A 12496-nucleotide genomic window follows, 5' to 3' on the forward strand; every position below is an offset into this window, starting at 1 on the left:
AATAACATTCCTAAGTAAGATCAAAGGATTTTTAAAAGCTGAGAGATTAGAAGGAGAATGTGGTTCACAAAAAAACCAATTCTTCTCACTTTGATTTTTGCAATGTAAGTTGTAGCTAAGCATTCCTTCAGATAAAGCTTGAAAATATGATAATGAATTCCCTTCATGTGCAGTCAAGGAGTTGGAATCCTTAGCAGAAGAAGGGAGGGTTGTTATGTGCTTCATTATCATGATTTCCAAATAACATTAATTAAACCGCCTCCTGCGCTGATGGTGAACATAAGGGTCCACAGTAAAAATGGAACAGATGTCTTCCTTGACCTTATGAATCACAGGAACAAAGCATATGGCATTGCTTCATATATGTCCAGAATAAGAAGCAACTAAAGAAGTAACATGATATTTTTAGATCTATAGCTATTCAGCACAATGACTCTTCACCAGTTACTTACTGTAGAAGCAATACAATGATACACTTCCTTTTTAAGACATTGTGCCCTGGTACCATTATTTCCATTGAATAGACATTTCCAACTTTCTTTCTAAAAGATTTGCTGTATTTCAAATTCCCCCCAGCAATGAAGGGAAATTCTGATCCTGGGAACCTTGTGAAACCTAGGACATTTTTTTTAAATGCTATGATAATCAGTCCCTCATAATATTAGACATATTAAATACAATGTTATATCTCTTTGTATGGATATGGGAGAGATGACTGTGACACGCAAAACAAGATTGTCAAGTGGAAAATAACAAGCTAATACTCATGAATATGTAATGTTTGTAAGTCAATTTGGAGGTTCCAGTGTCTACAATTATAATCTAAACATCAGAGAGAAACAGCTAAGTCAAAACATAAACAACAAAATACAAGCTTCAACTAAGGTTTTACTCAAGACATAAACGGGGATTGGATTGATAGTCCACAGCAACGGTCCCTAATAAAGCAGAGGTTTTCCTTATCTAAATCCTCTAATAAGTTTCACCACCCCTAATACTCATTTACATCCTGTCTAAATGTAGTGGCTCTTCCTTTCTGGAAGTCCTTCCTTCCCATTCATTGTGCCGTTATTCTTCCTCGTCTTCTCTGGTGCTCTGATTCAGTTTTGCAGATTTTCCCTGAAGGTGGTTCGTTAAAGAGAAATTGATCAAAGACAACTTTTTATATTGAAAATGTTTAATGATAATAAATTTGAGGCCATTACATGAGACTATCCTTGATATTTTGTAAACAAATGTGCAAAGAACCAATATATGTTAAGGGATTTGTATAAATACAGAAATGATGGAGAAGTAAAAGCTGAAGCATCAGCATTGGTTTGCTGATAAACAATCAGAAACTGTTATAATTAGTGAGTTACCCTCCCCATTACTCCCTCATAAGAGTATCTGACTGTTTATAGTACATTAATATTTAAAATAAAATGAAAATAAAGGAGAAACAGATAGATGATAGGTAAGTAGATATGGATTAGTTTGTTGGTTTGTTCATGTGCTTTAGGGCTCTTTGTATATATGATTAAATGATTGGCTCTTTATAAAGATATTTCCCTTAATATATCTTCTGCTGTTTTAAAGTATTAGTGTAAGAAGTATCCCTAGTCCCTATCTCATTCCTTTCCTTGTTTCCTTACATTTATTATAATTCTTGAAACATCTAAATCTTTCAAGAATATGCTTTGTTTCAGGAATAAGTGTGACTTTCATTAAAAATATCTTTATTGTTATTTTTACATTCTACTTAACACAGTTTTTAAGACTCATTTATGTATGCAGGATAATAACCAACGTACTTGATATTTTTAATTTAGCATGGACACTGATCAGTGAATTCAGGCATTGACATAAAGAACTCTTATGAGTATATCTACACATCCACTGCACATTAACTCAAGATGCCTGAACTCTTCTGGACTTGTTTCTAACCCTTGACTAAGAGTCTGTCATGTGCATCATAGTCATGGCTACCTGTTCTGTCTCCTAGTTTCCACTTCAATAACAACACAGCAATAGATATCAACATCTTCTTGTGGCCTCAAGGGAGAAATCCACTGGGATATGTTCCCTTGTGTAGCATAGCTGCATTGTGGGTTACATGAATTTTAATGTCAGTAGGGATTGTCAGATTCTCTCCTAGAAGTGTTACAGTTGTTTATACTCTAACAGAGTATGAGTTTTCTACATTCTTGAAAACTTCCCCAAGATTTAGCTTATGGTCTATGCTTTACCTAATTTATGAATAAAAGTGGTACCTTATTTTACTTTTATATTTGACCATATTTGAGTTTCATAATTTGATAATTTGTTAGGATTTTGGATATATCATGATGGAAAGATGAACCTTTTTTTTAATGTAAGCATTTTCATTTGAAAATCAAGGATATTATAATTACATGTGTTTTTTTTTCTGTGATCAATTTAACTTAGCAATCACTTGCATTATTTATTTCATAAGTGATGGAAAACAGTTTTCCACATTACCAGGGAGCTGGTTCAGAAATGGAGTAGCCAGAACTCAAGCTGGCACCCATATGGGATGTGGGCACTGCAGGTTGAGGCATAACCTGCTAAACCACAGTAACGATCCTGGATACTTAGATGGTCAGCTCTTCTTATTTTCTAACATAAGCGCTGAAGGCTACACACTTTTCTCAAAGTTCAGCATATGTTATTGTCATTAATTTTTAAATAATTTTATTTTATGTCTTTGTTTTTGATCATAAGCTTGTTTGGAATGATATTTTAAAATTTAATTCATAGGCTCTTTATGTTTTGTGATTATCTATTGATTTCTAATAATTCCATTTGTTAGAGAACATATTATATGATTTAAATACTTTGAAATTTATTCACTTAATTCATAACTCAGTAAGTGTTCATATTTAAACATTTTGGTAAGTGTTCATATTTAAAAATTGAATTATATCCTTTTGGTTGTAGTGTTCTATGTATGTGAATTAAACCCAGTTTGGTGATTCTATTGTTAAAATTTCTTTACTATGACTGTATTTTTTGGTTACATTAGTAGATATGGTAAAGTCTCCAACAATGGGTATGGATCATGCTAGTTATCTTTCTATAATTGCTATCATTTCTGTACTCTAAAGTGGACCTTAGGAGGTGACTGTTATTTCAGAATTAATATTGTTTTATATTGTTTTGAATTTTAACCATAAAATAGCTCCCTGTATATATCTTAATGTTCTATAGTATCAATTTCAGGATAGAGCATTAACTTTCTTTTGGTTAATGTTGTCCTGTGTATTTTAAAATCCTTTTAATTTTTGGATTTCTATGCTTTTTCTCCAAGAAGTATTATTTGTAATCAGCATGTGGTTATTTTAATAGTATATTAATTTTATATCTAATTTGACTATTCAATCATTTATATTTTGTTTAATTAGTTCCCAATAGGAAATTTCTTATTATATCACTTTAATTTTTTGGTTAATAATTATTTCATTTGGTTCATTTTTTCTTTGTTATCTCATTAATTATGTTGCTTATCCTGGAGATTACAGCATCAATTCTTGACTTCTTGGAACTCACATGAACTGGATATTTCAACACTTTCAGACAAGACCTAGCATGCTTTAGTTGTATATTGCTTCCTTTCCATCTTTTGTTTCATAATTATAAACTGTTAAATTTGCACAGAATTTAACTCTGTAAGACATTATCATTACTGTGACCTTTTCATGCAGTCAATGTTTATTCATTCTTGCATATTTCTCCTTTCCATTGGTCTTATCATTCTTACTTCCCTGATTTTTTCAAGGCTCTTTTCTCCTTTTTAGTGTGAGTCTACTTGTGAGAGTTTCTTAGTTTGTTTTAAATCTGTCAATTTTATGTTGCTACCTTGTTTTGAGTGTATTTTCTCTGTCAATAGAATTTTAGATAGCAATTATTTTATTTCAATATTTTAAAGATATCATTTCCTCAATTTCAGGCTTCTATCATTTCTCCTTATACATCATCTATGAATGTAGCTTCTATTCTACTGCTTTCAATGTCATTTATCTTTTCTGTGGTTGATTTAAAAATTTTATCTCTCTCTCTCTGTATATGTGTGTGTGTGTTAATGAATCATATTTGATACAATATTTTCTCAATCTGATATCGATGTTTTATCAGTTTGGGAAAGTTCTCTGTGATTTTCTTTTTGAATGTTGCTTCTATCTTTTTTTCTTGGCCTGCCTTTCTGATTTCAATCACTTTTATGTTACACATTTTCACTGTGTCCCTTTACATGTTGTACAAGGAGCTTAGGAGAGGAAGAAATGGGAAGTTACTTTAATGGGTATGGAATATTGTTTGGGGTTTTATGAAAATATTTTGGAACTTAATATAGGTAGTGATTATACGACAGTGTCAGTGCAATGAATACCACTTAATTGTATGTTTTAAAAATGATTACTTTTATGTGAACTTCACCTTCATTAAAAAGAAAGAGAACACAGAAGAGTATCTTATGAATTAATTATATGTTGGAGAACAAAATGTGTGTCATAGTTCTGCAGGATGAGAAGTTCAAGCACCGAGTACCAGCAGATTTGGTGGCTGAGTACCCACTGCCTTACTCAGAGACAGCTACCTTCTCACTGTGTCCTCTTATGGCAGAAGTGGTGACAGAGGTATCTAGGGTCTCTTTTAAGAAAAAAACAAACAAACAAACAAACAAACAAAAAAAAACAAACTAATCCAGGACCTGTGTTGTGGCACAGCGTTAAATACCCAGCCTATAGCGCTGGCATCCCATATGGGTGCTGGTTGGAATCCTGACTGCACAAATTCTGATCTGGCTCCCTTCTAATGTGCCTGGGAAAGCAGTAGAAGTTGGCCCAATTCCTTGGGCCCCTGCATCCATGTGGGAGACCCAGAAGAAGCTCTTGGCTCCTGGATTCAAATAGACTCAGCTTCAGGCCTTGCGGCCATTTGGGTAATGAACCAGCAGATGGAAGACTTCTCTCTCTCTCTCTCTCTCTGTCTCTACTTCTCTCTGTAACTCAGACTTTCAAATAAATAAAATAAATCTTTAAAAATTTGAACTAATCTTAGTCATGAGGGCTCTACTTTCATGATGTAATCACTTTTAAAAAATAATTTTTCATTAAAAAGGAATTATTTATTTTCCTTTTCACTAGAAAGAGAGAGAATGAGTGCTGAAAATCAATGTTTTCTATATACAGGTTCAAGCCCCAAATGTCTGTGACAGTCAGGGCTACACCAATGGAAGTCAACAGCCTGGCACCAAACTGCATCTCCCAGGTAGATAGCAGGGACCCAGGGGCTTTGTCCATTGTAGGCTGACTCCCAAGCTGTGCATGCGCAGGATTCTGGATGAGAAGTGCAGTAGCCAAAACCTGAACTAGCACTCCAATAAGGTTGCGGGTTTCCCCAAGAGGTGACTTAATCACTTTACCACACACTTCCCCCTGTAGGGGGATTGGGATTTCAACATGAATTTTCTGAGATGCCCCTTGATGTCCTGTTTCCCACTGCCTATATTCCCTTGATGCAGCCAGTTAATGTACCTAAATTGGTTTTACTACAGGTGGTATTTGTGCACAGGGATTCAGCATCCAAGAATATATATATAAGGGCTGGCACTGTGGCAAAATAGGTTAATACTCTGCCTACTGTGCCCGTATCTCATATAGGCTTCTGTTCTAGTCCTGGCTGCTCCACTTTCAATCCAGCTCTCTACTGATGGCCTGGGAAAGCAATAGAGGAGGGCCCGAGCGCTTGGCCCCTGCACCTACACGGGAGACCTGGAGCAGGCTCCTGGCTTTGGATTGGCCCAGTTCCGCAGTCGTGGATATTTGGGATTGAATCAGGGAATGGAAGACCTTTCTCTGTCTCTCCTTCTCACTGTCTGTATCTCTACTTGTCAAATAAATAAATAAAAAACTTTTTTAAAAAAAATAATGCTTATATATATATATATATATAATATATTCTTTTTTAAAAAAAGTGACTTAAGGAAGTTAAAATGGAAATGCCCAGAAAAATTTAAAAAATGCAAAAGTTCACCAATAATTGGAGAATGTGAATAAAAAACAAAAACCATTGTCACCAATAAAATTTAAACTTTTTATATTTATCAAGCCAAAGTGTAGGTGAATGTATACATTGTTAGGAGAATGCAATTAGAGATTCAGAGGACATTGTTTTATATCTGCTTCCTTTTATAAATTTATTTTAATTTGATTTTAAAAGCAAACACACACTCATACGAGAGAGAGAAAGAGAGTTCCTCCACCTGTTGGTTCACTTCCCAGATGGCCATGATGGCTGGGGCTGAGCTGAAGCCAGGGGCCAGGAACTTCTTCCCAGTCTTCAACATGGGTGGCAAAGGCCCAAGTGTTTGGGCCATCTTCTATTTCTTTCCCAGACACACTAGCATGAAGCTGGATTGGAAAAGAAACAGCTGGGAGAGGAACAAGTGCCCACATGGAAATCAGGAATAGCAGGTGGTAGTTTAACCCAGTACAACAGGATGCCTTTTTTTTTTTACAGTTCTTATGTATGGGGAATCCTGAAAAAGTTAATGGAAAGTGCATATTATGAGAAAACTATGCATAGATCTAAAGAAAAATTTTGCAATAAAGTGAACATATATTTTAATTTGATTTTTCCACCAACTTTTTGAAATGACTTTGGATATGCAGAACATAGACAAAGGAAAAATAAGACTTGGAATGAGTTTTGCCAGGGGTGAATTAGTTTGCTTTGCAGAGGAAGAAGGGACATTGATTAATAGTCATGGTCAAAGTGGTATTTGGCCTTTTCTGTAATGATTTAGTTTAAATTGTATGCTCACTCATTACTTGTGAAATGAAAATAGTGAAGTTTGTGGTAAAATTAAAAGCACAAAGGAAATATGAGGCAAGGAGAAAATTGGTCTTAAGAGATGCTCAGTAAAGGTAAAAATGCTGAAGCGGAGACTCAGTAGTTACTGGAAAAGAAGGGGGAAAGAGTGAGAAATTGCTTTCCATTTCTTTGACAAGTTAGTTTTAATTATTATTGTGGCTTACATAGGTCATTACGGCACCTTTTTTGTTAGATTAAGAAAAATGAGTTTCAGAATAGTTTTTAAAATGTGTAGGAAGGTTTAAATGGTGAAACTCCTCAAAGAGGAATATATTATATTCCTGTTTAATGGTATAGTGGTTTAGAGACATGATAAATTAATTATAAATAATGACAACTTTTTGTCCCTCTACCATTGAGTTTGTGGACCAATATTCTTACTCTCTGTGTATGTATTCCTACTTTAGTCAACTTTGCTGTCAAATGAAACTTCTCTAAAAAATAGTCTATGAAATATTTTATAGATATTCTCTCAAAATAAATTAGTAGACACTTTTTTTTCCCATGGAAAGGCTAAAACTAAAATTTTATGACAACTTTTATAGAGCTTATAGATATAATACTAAATACTATGTTAGTTTTCAAATTTTTTATATATTTAGCTGTAGAAACCTAAATTCCAACAAGATATTGCTAATAAATTCATGATGGTAAGTGGAAAAAGTTGAATCACCATCAATGAAATTTATGTTACTAGGAAAATATAGCTTTCCTGCCTAATATCTGTAGGATTCTACTTGCTCACTATTTCTAGGGATCCAATGACAAATTTTCAAAATACTAAAGAATAAATTTTTCATTTTACAACTGATCTATCTCCACTAACCATTTTTTTAAAGATTTATTTATTTATTTGAAAAACAGAGTTGCAAAGAGGCAGAGACAGAGAGAGGTTGTCCATCCACTGATTCACTCCCCAGATGTCTGCCAATGGCTGACACTGTGACAATCCAAAGCCAGGAGTCAGGAGCTTCTTTGGGGTCTCTCAAGTGGATGAATGGCCCAAGGACTTTGGTCACTTTCTAGTGCTTTCTCAGGCCATAGCAGGGAGCTGGGTTGGAAGTACAGCAGCCAGGATTTGAACGAGGTGCCCATAAGGGATGCCCACACTGCAGGAGGCAGCTTTTACCCACTATGCCACAGTGCCAGCCCTTCCACTAACTTATTTTAGAAAAGACAAATTCACTCAGATTGGTTAATCTGAACATTGAAATATATTCCTTAAGTAAACATTTACAAAATTATTGTTGAGAGGTGTTTTATTTTTCTTTTGGGTCAATTCAATTCAATTTCCAAATCAAGTTTTTTTGAGTAATAATGTTTTAGTATTAATGTAAAATAAAGTAAGTCTTGGCAAATTATTTTACAAGTCATATGCCTTACATTTATGTGGATTTTTATGATTTGTAAAGCATTTAAAATATTTGCCCTCTTCCCCTAAAAATAACAAAGTGGGGCATTTGTTAAAATAAATTGTTATACTAAACTGACAATTTGTGAGATGATGTTATCCAGAATTTATTCAAAATTAGTTACAAATATTAATTAACTAAATGAGAAGATTGAAAAGACTTCCCTGAAGTATGGAAAAAATATAAAAACAAAAGCCATAAAATTTATTTCTCAACATAAATTCCATCAAGTTTTGTCACTCTGTAAGTGATAACACCACCCACTTAGTCTAGCTCTGAAAAGCAGAGAGCTCTGAGAACTTAACCATGTCAATGCATTCTTTTTACATTATTAACTAAAGAAAAATGGGTGCCCTTTAAGTATTTTTTAAGAATAGGAAATTAAAAAAAAAAAAGCAAAAAGAGCTAAATCAGGACTGTAGGGAGGTTATCTAATGAGTTCTTATCAAATTATCACAAAACTGCTTTTAATTGATGACAGCAATGAGCAGGAACATTTTCCTGGTGGAAAAGGACTCTTTGGTGATGTTTCTTGGGTGTTTCCCAGGTCAAACTTTAGGTAATTTTCTCAAAATGCAGTCCAAATAAGCAGTTATTATCACTCTTTGACCCTTCAGAGAGTCAGCAAGAAAAATGCCTTGAACATCCCACCAAAACTCTTGCTATTATAAATAATCTTGAGAAGTCCAGTTTTGCTTTGGCTGAACTACTTTGACCTCTCTGTGGCTGTTGCATTGATTGTGCTTTGTCTTCAGGATTGTGCTTTTAAAGTAATGCTAGAGAATCTTATTATCACTGGTTTGAAATTTCCATTGAAAACTATGTTCTTGTCTGCAACTCTTGCAGGTCCAATTCACTAAGCAGAAAACTCTACATTAAATTTTTAGTCACAATTGTGTAAGCTGAGCCAATTGAGATTCTGGGTATATGTTTCTTTTTTTTTTTTTTTTTTCTGTTTGCTCTACCAAGTCTAATTTCTTTTTTTTTTTAGCTTTTATTTAATGAATATAAATTTCCAGTATACAGCTTATGGATTACAATGGCTTCCCCTTCCCATACTTTCTCTCCCACCCGCAACCCTCCCCTCTCCCGCTCCCTCTCCCTTTCCATTCACATCAAGATTCATTTTCAATTCTATTTATATACAGAAGATCAATTTAGTATAAATACTTCAACAGTTTGCACCCACATAGAAACACAAAGTGAAACATACTGTTTGAGTACTAGTTATAGCATTAAATCAAAATATACAGTACATTAAGGACAGAGATCCCACATCAGGAGCAAGCGCACAGTGGCTCCTGTTGTTGACCCAACAAATTGACACTCTAGTTTATGGCGCCAGTAACCACCCTAGGCTGTCGTCATGAGTTGCCAAGGCTATGGAAGCCTTCCAAGTTCCCCGACTCTGATCATATTTAGACAAGGTCATAAAAGACAGGTTGAGGATAGTAACCAATGATCCTAAGAGTGGCCTTAACCAGGTTTGAACAATTATACAGCATTAAGTGGGGAAGAGGACCATCAGTACACACAGGTTGGGAGTAGAGCCATTGGTGGTAGAGTAGAGGTTATGATTACAAAGGATTGAGGCCCAAGTGCACTAGACAGGGTCTAGAACAAAGGACAGAGTCATTATTAGAGGAGCTAAGAAAGGTGCTGTCTAAGCTACAAGTAATTTTTCTGATTGAGAGGCAAATAGAACCTGATAGAAGGGGCTTGATAATAATCTGTTGGGCTTTAGGCCTTGTAAGTTAAGAGGCCCAGACCTATCTATCTCTTCACATGGGGTATATCCTAAGGGAGGTGTGAACCTCCTAGGGGAAGGCACTCTGTTGACTTTCATTACTTGGCTGGCCTGGGAGGAGAGCTGGCCAGGTAAAGGCAGGGGGCATCTCTAACAAGAAATTTACAGTTCTGCCTGCAATGCTGCTGACCCTACTTGACCATCCCCTCAGCTGCAGTGGTCACTTTGGAAGTTGGGCTAAGTGAAGGGCTTTTCAGCTTGGAGCCAATAAGATCTGTGGCTCTGACCTGGGCATCCTTCGATTCCAGGGCAGGTCCATTTCCAGTGATCCAACTCTTGGCAGAGCTGCCAGGGCTCTTCACAAGCTGACTTCTGCTGAAGCCCAGGCTTACCACATTGAAAGCCACTGCAGTGGACTGGCCTGTTGGGTCTCCTTGAGGGCAGATCACTGTACAGATCAGCCATTAATAGGCCTGCCACCCATTGCTTCTGATGCCTAGCTTTCTTTTCCTCCTGGTTTGTGTTAAAGCAGACCAGACAATGCAAGTCAAGGGAGTGCCCGTGTCCCATCTCTAATCTTTGGTGGCCTGAACTACAAGTCTATAGTCACAGGCATGTTCTGTAGTAGTTTTTCTAAGGTAGACAATGCCCATGAGGAAAATTATATTCTCACTTTAAAACTTTCTTTCCCTTTGGTCTGAAATGGAGGTTTTTTTTTTTCTACTTACTGTATACTTCGCTGATGGCGATGTGAATCTAGTTATGAGATTATTAGTTAAGTTCTTATTTTGGCTATGCTATTACAGAAAAATGTTAGCCATCTCTTATAAGGTCTAAAGATTAAATTGTGCATCCTACAGATTCCTTCATAATAGAATTAGTTCCCTACCTTGAAGAGAATAGAGAAGTGAAAGAACAAGTTGGGCTTAGAATAGAGAGATGAGGGAGCAAGTCCTAGATCACTTGCTGACAATAGCAATATTACATGAATACTTAGCAAACCGTTTCAACCCTTAGATAAGAACTTAATAAAACATTTACCGGAAGGTCCAATGCCTTCTATAAATTTTAAGAATCATGTATTTGAAAACACCTCTTAAATATCTAACATGGTGTAGTTTGTTTAACCAGTAAACTTAAGCACAACCATATAAAATGTTTTTAGTTTCTTTCTACCAACAAGTTTAAAACATATGATACACAGATTCAGGTCATACAAATTAAAATGTATCTTTGATTGATTTTAGCAGCTTAAATTTATGGACAATCTTATCTAAAAGCCATTTAAAATAAAACTCTTAATAAAATTTCCCCATGTGGACATACAATATGTACGCACATATAACATAGCATAATAGACCAATATCAAAATCCAAAATATCTGGTTGAAATAAGATTCCTTAAAATCATGACATAACATAGACCAAATCTGATCATTGTTACACGGTGATTATTCAAGTCTTTGAAAATAAGCACATAGTTAAATAACCCATAGCTCTTCATCTCCTCCCTCTCTTTTTCCACTCTTAGATTTAACAGGGATCACTTTTCAGTTAAAATTTAAACACCTAAGAATAATTGTGTGTTAATTACTGAGTTCAACCAATAGTACTAGAACCACAACAACAACAACAAATACTAAAAAGGATAAAGTATTACATTGTACATCTAAAGTCAGGACAGGAGCTGATCAGTTCATTGTTGCTTATAGTGTCCATTTCACTTAACAGGTTTCCCCTTTGGCGCTCAGTTGTCACCGATCAGGGAAAACAAATGATATTTGTCTCTTTGGGACTGGCTTAATTCACTCAGCATGATGTTTTCCAGATTGCTCCATCTTGTTGCAAATGACTGGGTTTCGTTGTTTCTTACTGCTGTATAGTATTCTATGGAGTACATGTCCCATAATTTCTTTATCCAGTCTACTGTTGATGGGCATTTGGGTTGGTTCCAGGTCTTAGCTATTGTGAATTGAGCTGCAATAAACATTAATGTGCAGATGGCTTTTTTATTTGCCAAATTAATTTCCTTTGGGTAAATTCCAAGGAGTGGGATGGCTGGGTTGTATGGTAGGGTTATGTTCAGGTTTCTGAGGAATCTCCAGACTGACTTCCATAGTGGCTTAACCAGTTTGCATTTCCACCAACAGTGAGTTAGTGTCCCTTTTTCCCCACATCCTCTCCAGCATCTGTTGTTGGTAGATTTCTGAATGTGAGCCATTCTAACCGGGGGTATATGTTTCTTATTAATCATTGAACTTCAATTGAGGCACAAATTTATTTATTTATTTATAAAATGATGTGAATGGACTGTGGGTGGGCACAGGCCTCATCTTCCTAGTCTCCTCACTTCTTAAAATGAGTTGCCTATTTGCACTACTGATTTCTTTGGAGACTTGTCCCCAGTGATTTTTCTTTTTTTTTCTCTTTTTTTTTTCTTTCATTTTTCCCGAATAAACCTTTTA

This window comes from Lepus europaeus, chromosome 2 (assembly GCF_033115175.1).
Source record: "Lepus europaeus isolate LE1 chromosome 2, mLepTim1.pri, whole genome shotgun sequence".
NCBI lineage: Eukaryota > Metazoa > Chordata > Mammalia > Lagomorpha > Leporidae > Lepus > Lepus europaeus.